Genomic DNA, 12,682 nt, shown 5'->3' with positions numbered 1-12,682 from the left:
AAAACTAACTTTTATTCTGTGCTTAGGAAATAATTCTGGGAATGATATTTTTACTTGACATTCAGTATATTACTTAGCATGATGGCAAAGCAAGACAAGAGTATCCATCAGTTCTGCCCTTTGGACACAGGTAGCATAATATCCCCTCAGTGTCTACAATCTGTCCTGCATCTTCTGAAAAGCTTTACTGCACTTGCAGTCCAGCAACTCCTCTAAAAACATGTACTCTGTGTTTGGATAAGTACGTTTTTATTTGGAGATTGAAGCTGCAGCAGCCAGTCTGTTGTGTTTCTTCCTGTCGTGTCTGTTCATTCTCTGTTTGTTATATCCTTCACTGTACCCCCTTACTATTATAGGAATCCATATCATGTACCTCCGCCTTTTCCTCTTCTAATTCTCATGGGTGAGCAAATCCAGCTCCTCAAGTCTCTCTTAGTGATCCCCTCTTACAATAATTTTATTGTTTTGGCTTCCTTTTGAACCCTGTTAACTACTTTTATCTCCTTTTCTTTGAAAAGTCACCAGGATTGTACAGAGTATTTCTATCTCTTACCTAGCTAAGTAACTTCTAGAGTGGTAACATTGTACAGAGCATTTCTAACTCTTACCCAGCTAAGTAACTTCTAGAGTGGTAACATTATACTGAGCATTTCTACCTCTTACCTAGCTAAGTAACTTCTAGAGTGGTAACATTGTACAGAGCATTTCTAGCTCTTGTCTAGCTAAGTAACTTCTAGAGTGGTAACATTGTACAGAGCACTTGTAGCTGTTACCCATCTAAGTAACTTCTAGAGTGGTAACATTGTACTGAGCATTTCTACCTCTTACCTAGCTAAGTAACTTCTAAAGTGGTAACATTGTACAGAGCATTTCTAGCTCTTGTCTAGCTAAGTAACTTCTAGAGTGGCAACATTGTACAGAGCACTTGTAGCTGTTACCCATCTAAGTAACTTCTAGAGTGGTAACATTGTACTGAGCATTTCTACCTCTTACCTAGCTAAGTAACTTCTAGAGTGGTAACATTGTACAGAGCATTTCTAGCTCTTGTCTAGCTAAGTAACTTCTAGAGTGGTAACATTGTACAGAGCATTTCTAGCTCTTACCCAGCTAAATAACATCTAGAATGGTAACATTGTACAGAGCATTTCTAGCTCTTACCTGGCTAAGTAACTTCTAGAGTGGTAACATTGTACAGAACATTTCTACCTCTTACCTCACTAAGTAACTTCTAGAGTGGTAACATTGTACAGAGCATTTCTAGCTCTTACCTAGCTAAGAAACTTCTAGAATGGTAAGGTTACTGCTATGCTTATTGAATAGTTCCTGACTGAGGGTATCTTAGCCTTTTGTATGGTTTCACTACATTATTGGCTTTTTGGTTCATTTCTGCATTGACTAGAAGAATAAGATATTTCTTTTGCTTAGTATTTAGGGGTAAGCAATTGCAGTTTGCAACACTGTACCTTAGCAGATGCATTTCATCCCATTTAATTATTCTGTTGAGGCTTTTCTCCTCCTGTCTAACATCTATCAACAGTTTTTGCATCATCTGCAGATAGGTTGATTGTACTCTTGCATGTTTAGTGATATTCACCATGAATATCCCCATGAAAATCCCACTGTCTACCAGACCCAGGGCTGACAGTGTGGGTGTCCACTAGCTAGTTTTCTATCTCTTCATAATACCCCTCTACCAATGCCACCACCTTCTTCCTTTCATTTAGCGATTCTGGTCTGAGCCTTAAATGACCCAGTAGGAACAATGCTCTACTCCAGTCAAGAAATAAAAATAAATGAATAAAATAAATAATGAAAACATTCCTTGATCTACATAACTTCTTCACATCCCCTTACCTCTCTGTTTGCTGACTAGCCTTTCAGGAGCAATAGAGTCAAATGTTTGTAGAGTCAGGGTATCCCAGATCCACTATTTTTTCGCCTGTTCAAATTTACTATTACCTACTCATACATTTGGATAAGATTAGACTGACAAATCCTGTTGTTTGTGAAACCATGTTCACAGTCATTCTGTAGGATATTGGCCTCCAAGAATTTTAGCAATCATTCCTTATTTTTTCCATGAGTCTACTTATTAGTGAACTAAGTAATCGGTCTGTAGTCACTTGGATCTTCTTTTAACTTTGTCTTGTGTTGTGGAACCACTGTACCTATTTTCTATACTCTGGCACCTCTCCAGTGCTGAGGGGTCAGATAATGAATACTTTGAGAGCAGCTGACAGTATGTCATGAGCAGCTTCAGATATTTTTGAAATATGTCATCTAAGCTTATGTCTTGCCTTGCTCCAGCCCCAGCTACCCTCTCTGAGCTACTATGAGTTAATATCTCAACTTCTTTCTTGCCATCCCACTTTGGAAGCCCCCTTTTGTGAAGAAGGATACTAGAGATTTGCTGCGAATCTCTTCCTTATCAGCATCCTGGTTAATTAATATTCCTTTCTATCTTTGCTGAGTCTCTGAGCTCTCTCTTAGTATTTTCATTCTCCAGTCTGTATATGAAGAAGCCTTTTAATTCTTTTATCATTTCTAAAGTGAGTTATTTTTATCTAAGTTTAGAACATTTCACTTTTACTTGGAATGTTCATTGTCCTAGCATCATTGGAATCTCCACTTTTTCTTTTTCTTTCTTTCTTGAATGACTATGTTTCCTCTTCTACTTACATTATCTATCTCAAAAACAACATAGTTTGTCTTTTTCTTCCTGTTTTGTTCTTCATGCCAAAACCCATTTTGATAGGTGGGAGAATTTAATTTTATAGCATAATGTGCTGGTCATAACATTTAGATCCCTGCTACCCACTAGTTCCTTAGTTATTTGTAAAGGCCACCTATCTTACTAGAATTACTTCTGCTGTAATTCCAGTTCATGGATTTGCTCTTATTCATGACATCAGTTTCCTCCATGATGAATTACATTGTGGTATAGTCACTCCTGGTTAAGTTAAGCTTCCTTTAATTTCCCATACTTCTCAATTTTTAGAAAGAATAAATGTCTAGCATGCTGTCTTTTATGTTACTTTCTTGCAAAGGAAACAGCAGTGGTCCACTCACTAAAAGTGACTGATATGACCATTGCTTTCTCCTTTGTAGATTTGATTGCTATAGTAATACATTATATACTTCTGAAAGAAGAAAAAGACAAGATGTTTATTTAATTTATCTTAACTATGTAGTTAGTATCTTACAGTTATCACTATTATGACATTTCTTCTTGCCTACATGCCATCCCAAACATAATTGAAGGACTCTATGGCCTTGTAATTCACCATCTTTTCTAGTAAGTTGATTCATGCATCCAGTCATCTTTATGTGAATAGTATGTCTCAATGTCAAGGCTGAATTCTGTATCTTTAATTTGATAGGCTTGCCTCCTCTTCCCTCGTCTGTTTTTTCTCTTGAGATGTTTGCAGTCACACCGTTCCCTAGATGTCTTGTGCAGTTGTATTATATTTCACTTTTCTTGCTTGTCATTTCATGAGGATAGGATTTGATCAAATAACTTATTTTCATTCCTGTTGCACTCCATCCGCCTTTCTTACCTCAGTATCCCCTTTTTACACTTCCTTGGCTAGCCTTTTCTCTGTACAGGCACCAGAAACTAACACAGTAATGCTACTGGGGACATGACCAGGCATATATAAAAGAGTACTATACTCTGTCTGCTCATGGACTCTAGCCCTACAAAGATGTACATTGGTCTTGGTAGCTTTTTCATTTCCATTTGTTAATGACATACAATGATCTCTTTTTTTCCTTGATCTATGCTTTGTAGAGTCAGTTCTGTCCACTTATACTCCACTTCTGGATTACCAAAGTTGACATGAAATTATTTACACTTCCTGCACTAAGCTGTAGCTGCCAGTTCTCAGCCCGTTCTTTCACTCTACTGTGCTCCTTTTGAAATCTTGCAACTGATTCCAGGACTGATTGCTGTGAAATCCCACTAACCATTTTTTTTTTATTGAGCCGATCCCCCTAACTACCTCTCTTTGGTGCTTATCACCTAGCCACCCTTTTTCCATTTTGATTCTGTGAAGAACTGAGTGAAAAACTATACTGAAGTTTATGTACCTGACATCAGTCAGTTATATATTATGAAATCTGATGGTAACCCAGTCATACAAACTTCTGAGCATAAATATCCTGTATTTGTTTTTCTCCAGGAAACAGAGTTGCCTTTTCCACTGCATCTTATCCATGGCTTTTCTCTGAAGTCAAGGTCAGGCCTATAGGTTTGCAGTTCCAAAACCCCTCCTGAAAGTGGTGTGTTACCATCATGGCCTTTGCTGTTACTGGGATCTACAAACATGGCTGTCAAGTTCTATGAAAACATATGTCAGCTATGCTGTCTGGGCCCTCACTTTGTTTTTCCCTTAACTCCTTCAGTTTCCTTTCTATAGCCTACATTGGTTCATTACTGTCTGTCAGATATTCTCTCTCCCAAGCTGACATGCTCTATATTTTTTTCTGTTTTTCTGAAGATGGAAGCTAACAATTAATTGAGTATTTCTGCCATATGTTTTTATTCTTTCTGTGATTTGTTTTTCCCTTTATTACTAAACTTCTATCTTTCTCCTGGCTTCATAATACTCCTGTGTACACTCACCTCTTTTCTATCAATTAAACTCTAGTGACTCCTCTGGGCATTTCTCTGTGGTATGCAGTTTTGACCCTTTCAGGCATGTATTATTGCCTAGACTTAATTATATTAATCTTTGCATGTTAAAAAAGTTTTGTGATTATTAAATGACAGGCAACACAAGTGCTGTTCATATACTATTTATTCACATTGTCACACTTTTCATATTTCTGTAAATATCTCAACTATACCTCTCAGCTGTATATACATGATGAATTGATCATGTACAAAGATAAAGAGACAGATAGTACATAATTTTTTGCCTTGACAGTACAATGTTTTTATATTATGCATAGTTTTAGAATACATTGTCTTAACAGTAGTATCGCTAGATTTTAATAAGGTCAAAAAACTAAGTCAAAGTACAGAGCTCATAAGATGTGCAGTAATTATATATTACAATTTCTAGGGTGGCTAGTAGTTAAAGTTAATTTTTCTTAACCATGGTTAGTACAGGAACATATCCATGTGTTAGTTAAATGTGTTTTAAGGCTGTTTTTGAATTTTGTAGTGCTGGAGGTAGTTTTTATGTTTAGGGGAAGAGAATTCCAAAGTTTCGCTATGTAGTTAGAGTAGAGGGATTCTCCACCTGTGTTGTTAGCTTTAGATATATTTAATAATAATTTGTTAGTAGAATGCAGGACACAATTAGTAGAGTAGGGTTGGAGGAGGTTAAGAAGGGCAGAGGTTTTGTATGGTTGATAGAGTAATTGATGGGCTGTGGTCAGTTGTTTGTAGGCTAGGAGATTGGGCAGTTCTAACCAAATGAGTTGTCTTAGTCCTGGGCAATGATGTGATCTATAAGTAGATTCTGTGGCAAACTTTGCCATTTTATTGTAGCAGGTGTCAAGTTTCCTTAAATCTGAGTTAGTGAGAATGGGAGATGCATAGTGGAGGGTAGAGACAAGGTGAGTTCTAGCAATGGTGGCCTTTGCATTTGTTAGAAATTGTTTATGTCTATATAGAATACTGAAGTTTTTGTGTACTTTCTTTATTGACCGGGCTATGTCTTCTTCTTCTTTCTGCTTTTCCCGTTAGGGGACACCACAGTGGATCACCTGTCTGCTTATGATTGGCAGTGAAGTTTTATGGTGTTGAGTTGACAGCCCAGCGCCCGACCTTCCACTAAAGGCACACACATGCACGCACTCATGCCTAGGGGCAATTTAGAGTATCCAATCCACCTACAGCATGTCTTTGGGATGTGGGAAGAAAGTGGAGCACCCAGAGGAAATCCATGTGACCACAGGGAGGACATGCAGACACTGCACAGAAGGCACCCCAGTTGAGAATCGAACCGGAGAACCTCTTGCTGTGAGGTGGCAATGCTAACTGCTGCACCACAGCAGCCACCCTATTGACCAGGCTGTGTGAATGTCAGATTTCATGTTGCTGTCAGCGATTACACCAGGAAGTCTTGTATGGGATACTGGAGAAATAATTGTATTATTTGTTGATGAAATATTAAAGGATGGGGGGAGGAGTCAGTGGCTCGTGGGTTGAAAAAGCATGAGCTTATTCTTATTGGGGTTAAGAATGAGCTGAGCATTGGCTAGCCAAGTTTCTACTGCAGAGAAGGGTTTCTGGGTTATAATATGAAGGTGTAAAACCCCAAAAGATGCAGCACAATCCAAATGCACAAAAAGACCACAGGGCAAGGAAATCCACATCAATAGCTTTAATGTCTCTGCCGTCTCGGCTACAGTAGCCTTCAAGGAGTACAATGTTACAAGATAATACACCTGCCTATATACATATATACCAGTTAATTAATCAATAAAACAATTATTCAATTCATTAAACATTTCCAATTCATTTCTGCATTCAATCCACTAGGAAACATAGTATTATATTTTAAAATATAAATAGATTCTTTGACCAACAATTCATTTTTTAAAAATTCATCATCATCAGCATACACTTTTATTTTTTCTAAAATAGATGCTTTAAGACTTTCTATGTTAGAAGTTGTAGGACTTTGAGAGTCATAGGTGTACCAATCTATGTTGAGATCACCCATGATGATGGTTTCTTGTGGTAGGGAGTTTGATGACCACTGGAAAATGTGTTTGATAGTGGAGAGGTTGTTACCAGGGGAGATGTAGGCACCAATTATATTTGTGTTTTTTTTACTTAATTATTAGTTTTGTAAACATTATTTCTGCATTATTGAAGTCAGGGGTGTTTTGATGAATGGATACTAGATTGAGGTTCATTTTGAACAGAATGGCTATGCCTCCTCCTCTTTTGTTTTTCCTGTCTAACCTAAGGATATTATACCCTGGAGGTGTAATTTCATTAATGCTGATGTCTGGTTTAGCCTTGTTTCTGTTATTAAAGGAAAGTCTGTTGAGTAAAGAACAATGGTGGTTTGCAATTCTTGCACTTTGTGAAGACTACTTCTGATGTTAATATTAAATAAGAATAGATCAGCTCCTTTTCGGGGAAGGCTGAAAAAAGGTTGTGGTTGAGTGATGGGTTGGGAGGTTGCATGAGCTATATTAGTTTTGGGTCCAGGGTTTGGATGTATATCACCACTAAGTGCCTGAATTATGAAAATAGAACTTTGTTTTGTAAAGAGGCTCAAGATGCTACCGCTGGAATTTGGACTGAACATTCCAGATCTTCAAAAGAGGGAAATGCACTTTTATTAGCATGGTTTGCCTCCTTATCCTCTGTGTTGAACCACAGTGGCTGTTTTATGCACACAAACTGTTTGGTCTCTGAATTTGCCCCAGTCCCCGTTTCCATACATAGGTTAACATAGTCTGCCTTTCTGTAGCCCCACACTTTAGTTGTTTATGTACCTTTTGTCTTATCCATACTGAAGCAGATGGTTGCATGGGGACTGCTGGCTAGGAGTAATTTTACTTCTAAGTCACAACCTTTTCTTCCTAGTAAGTACAATATCTGTTTTTTTACCCTATTGTACATTTCTGTACTACTTGTTTGAATCCTCCAAATCCTCTTGTTTTAAAATGTCAAGTATTTTATTCATCCTCTGCGTTTTTCCTCTAGTCTGTCTTTGGGCTGCTAACTTTAGTGTCCGTTTCTGTTATTTTTTGATGGGCTTTAATTATTTGTCCTCAGTTACCTCACATTTTATGATCTGCCTAACACTTACTGCTCCCCACCTCCATCTTGCCCTTTTGATCCTGCCTAAATAACTGATATCCTTAGATTTCTCAGTCCCGGTCCCAGTTCCTTTAATAATTTCTCTGGATTTCTGTCACACCTACTGTCTGCCTTCTGTCTTTTCCTCCTTTTTGACTGTCTTTAACTACCCCCATTTCTTCCCAAAGTTCTTAGCATTACTCAGCTTGTCTCTTCACTTCTTCCCATATGTCTTGCCTGCCTTCTTTTCTACCATTTTCCCACTCTATTCAGCCTTTTAAACTTCTGAATGATAACACTTTATCGTGTTTTTTTCTGCATCTGTTCAATTTATTGTATCTTTTACCTTCTGTGACAATGCCTGCTGCTGCCTTTGTTCACCTGAGTCCACTTATTGTCCTGTTTTCCCACCTATCAGTCTTGTCTACACCCATTTCTATGACAGTTCAATAGCATATTCTTTCCTGGTACAAAGGTGCAGGCCTTTAAATTCTGAATTTCCATAAGGCTATCCCACAAGGAAACAGATAAAGATCCCCATGTCTTTTTGAAATTATCCACTTGTGCAATTTGAAATTCATTAGTGCACTTTCGGCGTTAAGCATTGTGGCTGCAGGTCCCTACTTCCAATGCTAACACTTGGCATCAGCAGTGGCATCAGAAGGATCCTTCGCACCCCCATCTCTCTCTGTCTGCAGAATTGGTCTACTTTCCACGCCACTCCTTCTGTCTGTTTTGTAGTTCCATCTGCCAAGTCTTCAGTATTCACTTATTCTAAGACGTGAGCACACTCTGATGTCTGAGTGAAGCATTCTTACTTCCTTCCTTCCATGCAAGGAGAGTTTTTACGGCCACTTGTCTACTCCAACAGCTCCATATCATAAATGCAGGACTTGAAAAATGTGGGTATAACTACCCCCAAAATTAACCCTGATTCAATCAAAAAATAGTCAATTCTGAAACTTGCTATTAAACCATTAACATATTTCTGCAATGGTGCACTCTGCACATAGGGGGCAGTAATAATACTATGTCATAGAGCTGCATTCCCACTTACATACACTCTGTGGTATCACTTTCACTGCCATTCCCCACCGGTATTGAGTATAGTGCTGTAGTACATTACTGGGATGATTTTCTTCCTTCACTATTTGTATTTCCAAAGTCCACAGCAATGTAATGCAAAGTTTCTTGTATTGTACAGTTTTGTTGTCTGTAAAGCATTCTTGTAAAAAAATGATGCCCACATTTTATATTGTACTAATAAGGGCCCCTAAGCATGATTGTTATGTTAATGGGGCCATTCAGCCACTGCCTCTGAAATCACAATCAGAATGCAATGTGTTACCCACACTAGCCATAATTTGCATGCTGGTTGGAGAAGGAATCATGTCAATCTGTCAAATCCACTTTAGACAAAAGTAAATTTACTGAAACAGCTTACTGAAACCACTTTTGGTGATCCCCAGAGGTAACTTTCATGTATATCTGCTCAACTGTTCTTTTGTTTTACTTAAGTCTGTTGATATTCACAGACCAGTCTACTTATGCATACAGCCTGTGTAGATTCTCAGCACTCCATTGCAGAGCTATATTGCAAGTCACATGATGTGCAAATGTGCATCCATATGCCTGTAGTTACCATCCACCTCCTCAATGAATCACAGTGAGTGTGAGTGGACATGGCTTCCTTAAGCATTGTGAACTGCAAAGCTGCAGCATTGTGTGTCAGGGAAAGCAAGATATACTTTGGATCCTGTTCTATCCTATCACTCCTTATAATTAAACCTCTGTGTTTTCCTCTGCATGCTATAGTATCCTTTCGTACATTCATTTGTCCACCCCCCTTCTTCCTACTTATATGATTTACTGGAGGCTATGTGCTGCTTCATTTTGCATGTAAGTAAGCAGAGACTAGGTTATATTAGCCTGCTTTGGAAGTGACATCAGACCCTTCTTTAGTCCTATTTGATCATGGGATGTGTGTAGCTCTGCTCTTTCCCCAACTCTATTTTACTGTGCAATCCTTTCACTGGTTCATAGGTTCATAGGTTCATAGTAGGCTATCTGCCCTAGGGCATTTATAAGCCTAGCCAGAGTGTGTGTGGCTTTCACCACCCCTTAGGATGAGAATACTATACCCATTAGTTTGCTGTGCCTCTGTCCAGCAGTGACACAGAAATGATTCCTGGGGTAAACCTACGATCTCCCATCCACTCGTCAAGATTTCTGTTGAACAGACTCAGTGAGGGGCTCTGCCTCACATGGACTGGGATTCTGTTCCATAGTGTAGGGAGTCTCTGGGTGATGAATCTGTCCCTCCAGCATGTCCTATTTATATCCGTGTTGAGGTTTAAGTCTCTTGCTCTCGTGGCTCTGGTGGATTTGGATTTTTTGAGGTGGAGCATGTCCATTAATTCCGGGTTGGACATGGCCTTGTATGTCAGGCACAGATCACCTCTGAGCAGACGGTATGCGACTGAATAGAGCTGGAGTTTCTTCAGTCGGGCATCGTGATGACATATGTTTGAGCCCCTTTATCCTTTTGGTGAGGAACTTTTGGGGTCTTTCCAACTGCTGCAGGTGTCAGGTAAGGTACATTCCGAATGGGACGTTGTACTCAATCATTGGTCTGATAAGTGAAGAGTACAGGGGTACAATGACCTCTCCTGATCTGGATGTGAATCCCTTCATGATCAGGTGGGCAATGTAGAAGGCCTTCCTAACCACTTTGGCAATGTGAGTATCAAAAGAGAGGTTACTGTCAACTTGGGTCCCCAGGTCCCTGATAACTTCTTCCGTGTTTAATGGATTACCACCTATGTGGTAATTAGGGGTTACCTTGTTTTTCCCAAAGGGTATGACTATACATTTTTTGGCATTTAGCTTAAGGCCATGGCTCTGGCACCAGTTATCCATTTCTATGAGACCTCTCTGGAGGATGTCTGTGTCTGATGGAGTGTCAATTATGGTGCCCAGTTTGCAGTCATCTGCAAATTTTGTCAGCCACAATCCCCCTATGTTTGCCTGCACTTCAGAAAAATAAATGCCGAACAAGAGGGGCCCAGGACTGAGCCCTGTGGGACACCGCCGTGACCGGCTTAGAGTCTGACATGGCACCAGCAACTCTAACCCTGTGTGTTCTGTCCTTGAGCCAGTTTGCAACCCATCTTGTGACATATGGGTTTACATCTAAGCTGGTGAGCTTTTCTATGATGCCCGAGTGGGGTATTGTGTTGAACGCTTTTGCTAGGTCAAGGTAGGCTGTGTGAACTGCCTTACCCTCATCAATGGCCTTAGTGACTGTTTGAAAAAGTCGACCAAGTTCAAGAGGCAGGATCTGCCCTTGACAAAGCCAAATTGGGTAGGATCCAGTGTCTGTAGGTCCCCAATGTCTTTATTTATGAGTTCCATTATGATCCTCTCCATAGCTTTGCAGACAAGGCTCGTCAAGCTTATGGGGCGGTAATTTCCAGGGTCCGTAGACGCACCGCCTTTGTGGAGTGGGACCACAGTTGCCGTACGCCATTCTTTGGGTACGTATCCTGTAGTAAGGCTAAGATTAAACAGCAGCCTTATGTGTGGGTTTAGTTCCTCATTGAGTTCATGTAGCACACAGCCGGGGACACCGTCCGGTCCCATTGATGCTGTGTTTTTGCTTTAGAGAGAGCAGCCCTCACCTGGGCATCTGAGATGTTTGGGAGGCTAGACTCTGGTGGGATAGATATTTCTCCTTTTGGGGGGGGGGGGGAAAAATTTCGACTGAACCTGTCTGGCAGTATGTTGGCAATGTCTGTGAGTTCAGTAAGATTTTTAACATTTTGGACTAATTCTGAGCATATCTGGGAGTTTCCACCCAGGTTTCTAACATAGCTAAAGAAGGCCTTATGATTGTCTTTTGTGTCATTAGCGATTTTTCTCTCAAAGTTGGCCTTGGATGATTTTATGAGTGATCGTAGTTTTTGCTAGTATTGATCAGAGATGCCTTCCCTTTTAGGGATTTTGCTCTGTCATGTAGTAGCTTTCTCCTCTTGTTGTAGAGTTTGTTTATGGCTGGGGTCCACCAGACCGGCTGCCTTTGGTGGAAAGGGTCTTGATTTTATTAGGGATTGCTTGATCCATACAATCCTGGAGGTGCTCGTAGAAGGCATTTGTAAGGGTTTCAGCAGCGTGGGTTGTGGTTTCCACTGGCTCGGGGGCCTTGAAGGATACCACTCCAGTCTTAAGAAGTGTGAAGTTTGCTTTTGAGAAGTTCTTCACTGTGGTCTTTTTTGCTGGGGGTGGGGGCGGGATGTGGATCTCCAATGAGATTAATTTATGGTCTGATCTCACCAATGAGGGATATACTTCTGGTGTGGAGCATTTTGTCCCCATGTTTGTGATGATCAGGTCTAGTATATTTTCTCCTCTTGTGGGAATGGTGACTAGTTGTTCCATAGCATTTGAGTTTACACTATTATGCCATCCTTGCTATAGATCTTAGTCGCTGTGTGACACATTGCACCATGTGTACATGCTTTCTCAGTGCTGGTCTTTTTGAATACTTTAAGAAGTAACCTTATCACAAAACTTGACACTTTGCTGTTCCTTTGACAATGATAAAAACTGACTTGACTAGTAGTACATATTTATCGAAGTTGCATTTTTACATGGGGAGTTTACCTTAGATAAGGTATGCCGACACTTCATGTGCTGTGTGACCCATACCTCTCAACTGTACAGATTTTTGCAGAATGTCCAGATTTTTCCCTCATATTTTTGGTCTGTTTTTCATAAAATTGTGATTTTCTGGCAAAACTACTGGCAAATCATTAAAGACTGAAGTTAGAAATTATTGACAGACATTTGAGTTTCAGATTTCACACCCTTCAGAAAATTCATGCTAATACAAAACCTGTTATTCTATCAACT

Source organism: Protopterus annectens, chromosome 2.part0 (genome assembly GCF_019279795.1).
Source record: "Protopterus annectens isolate FY-2018-M chromosome 2.part0, PAN1.0, whole genome shotgun sequence".
NCBI lineage: Eukaryota > Metazoa > Chordata > Ceratodontiformes > Protopteridae > Protopterus > Protopterus annectens.
Note: the sequence above shows the minus strand (reverse complement) of the source record.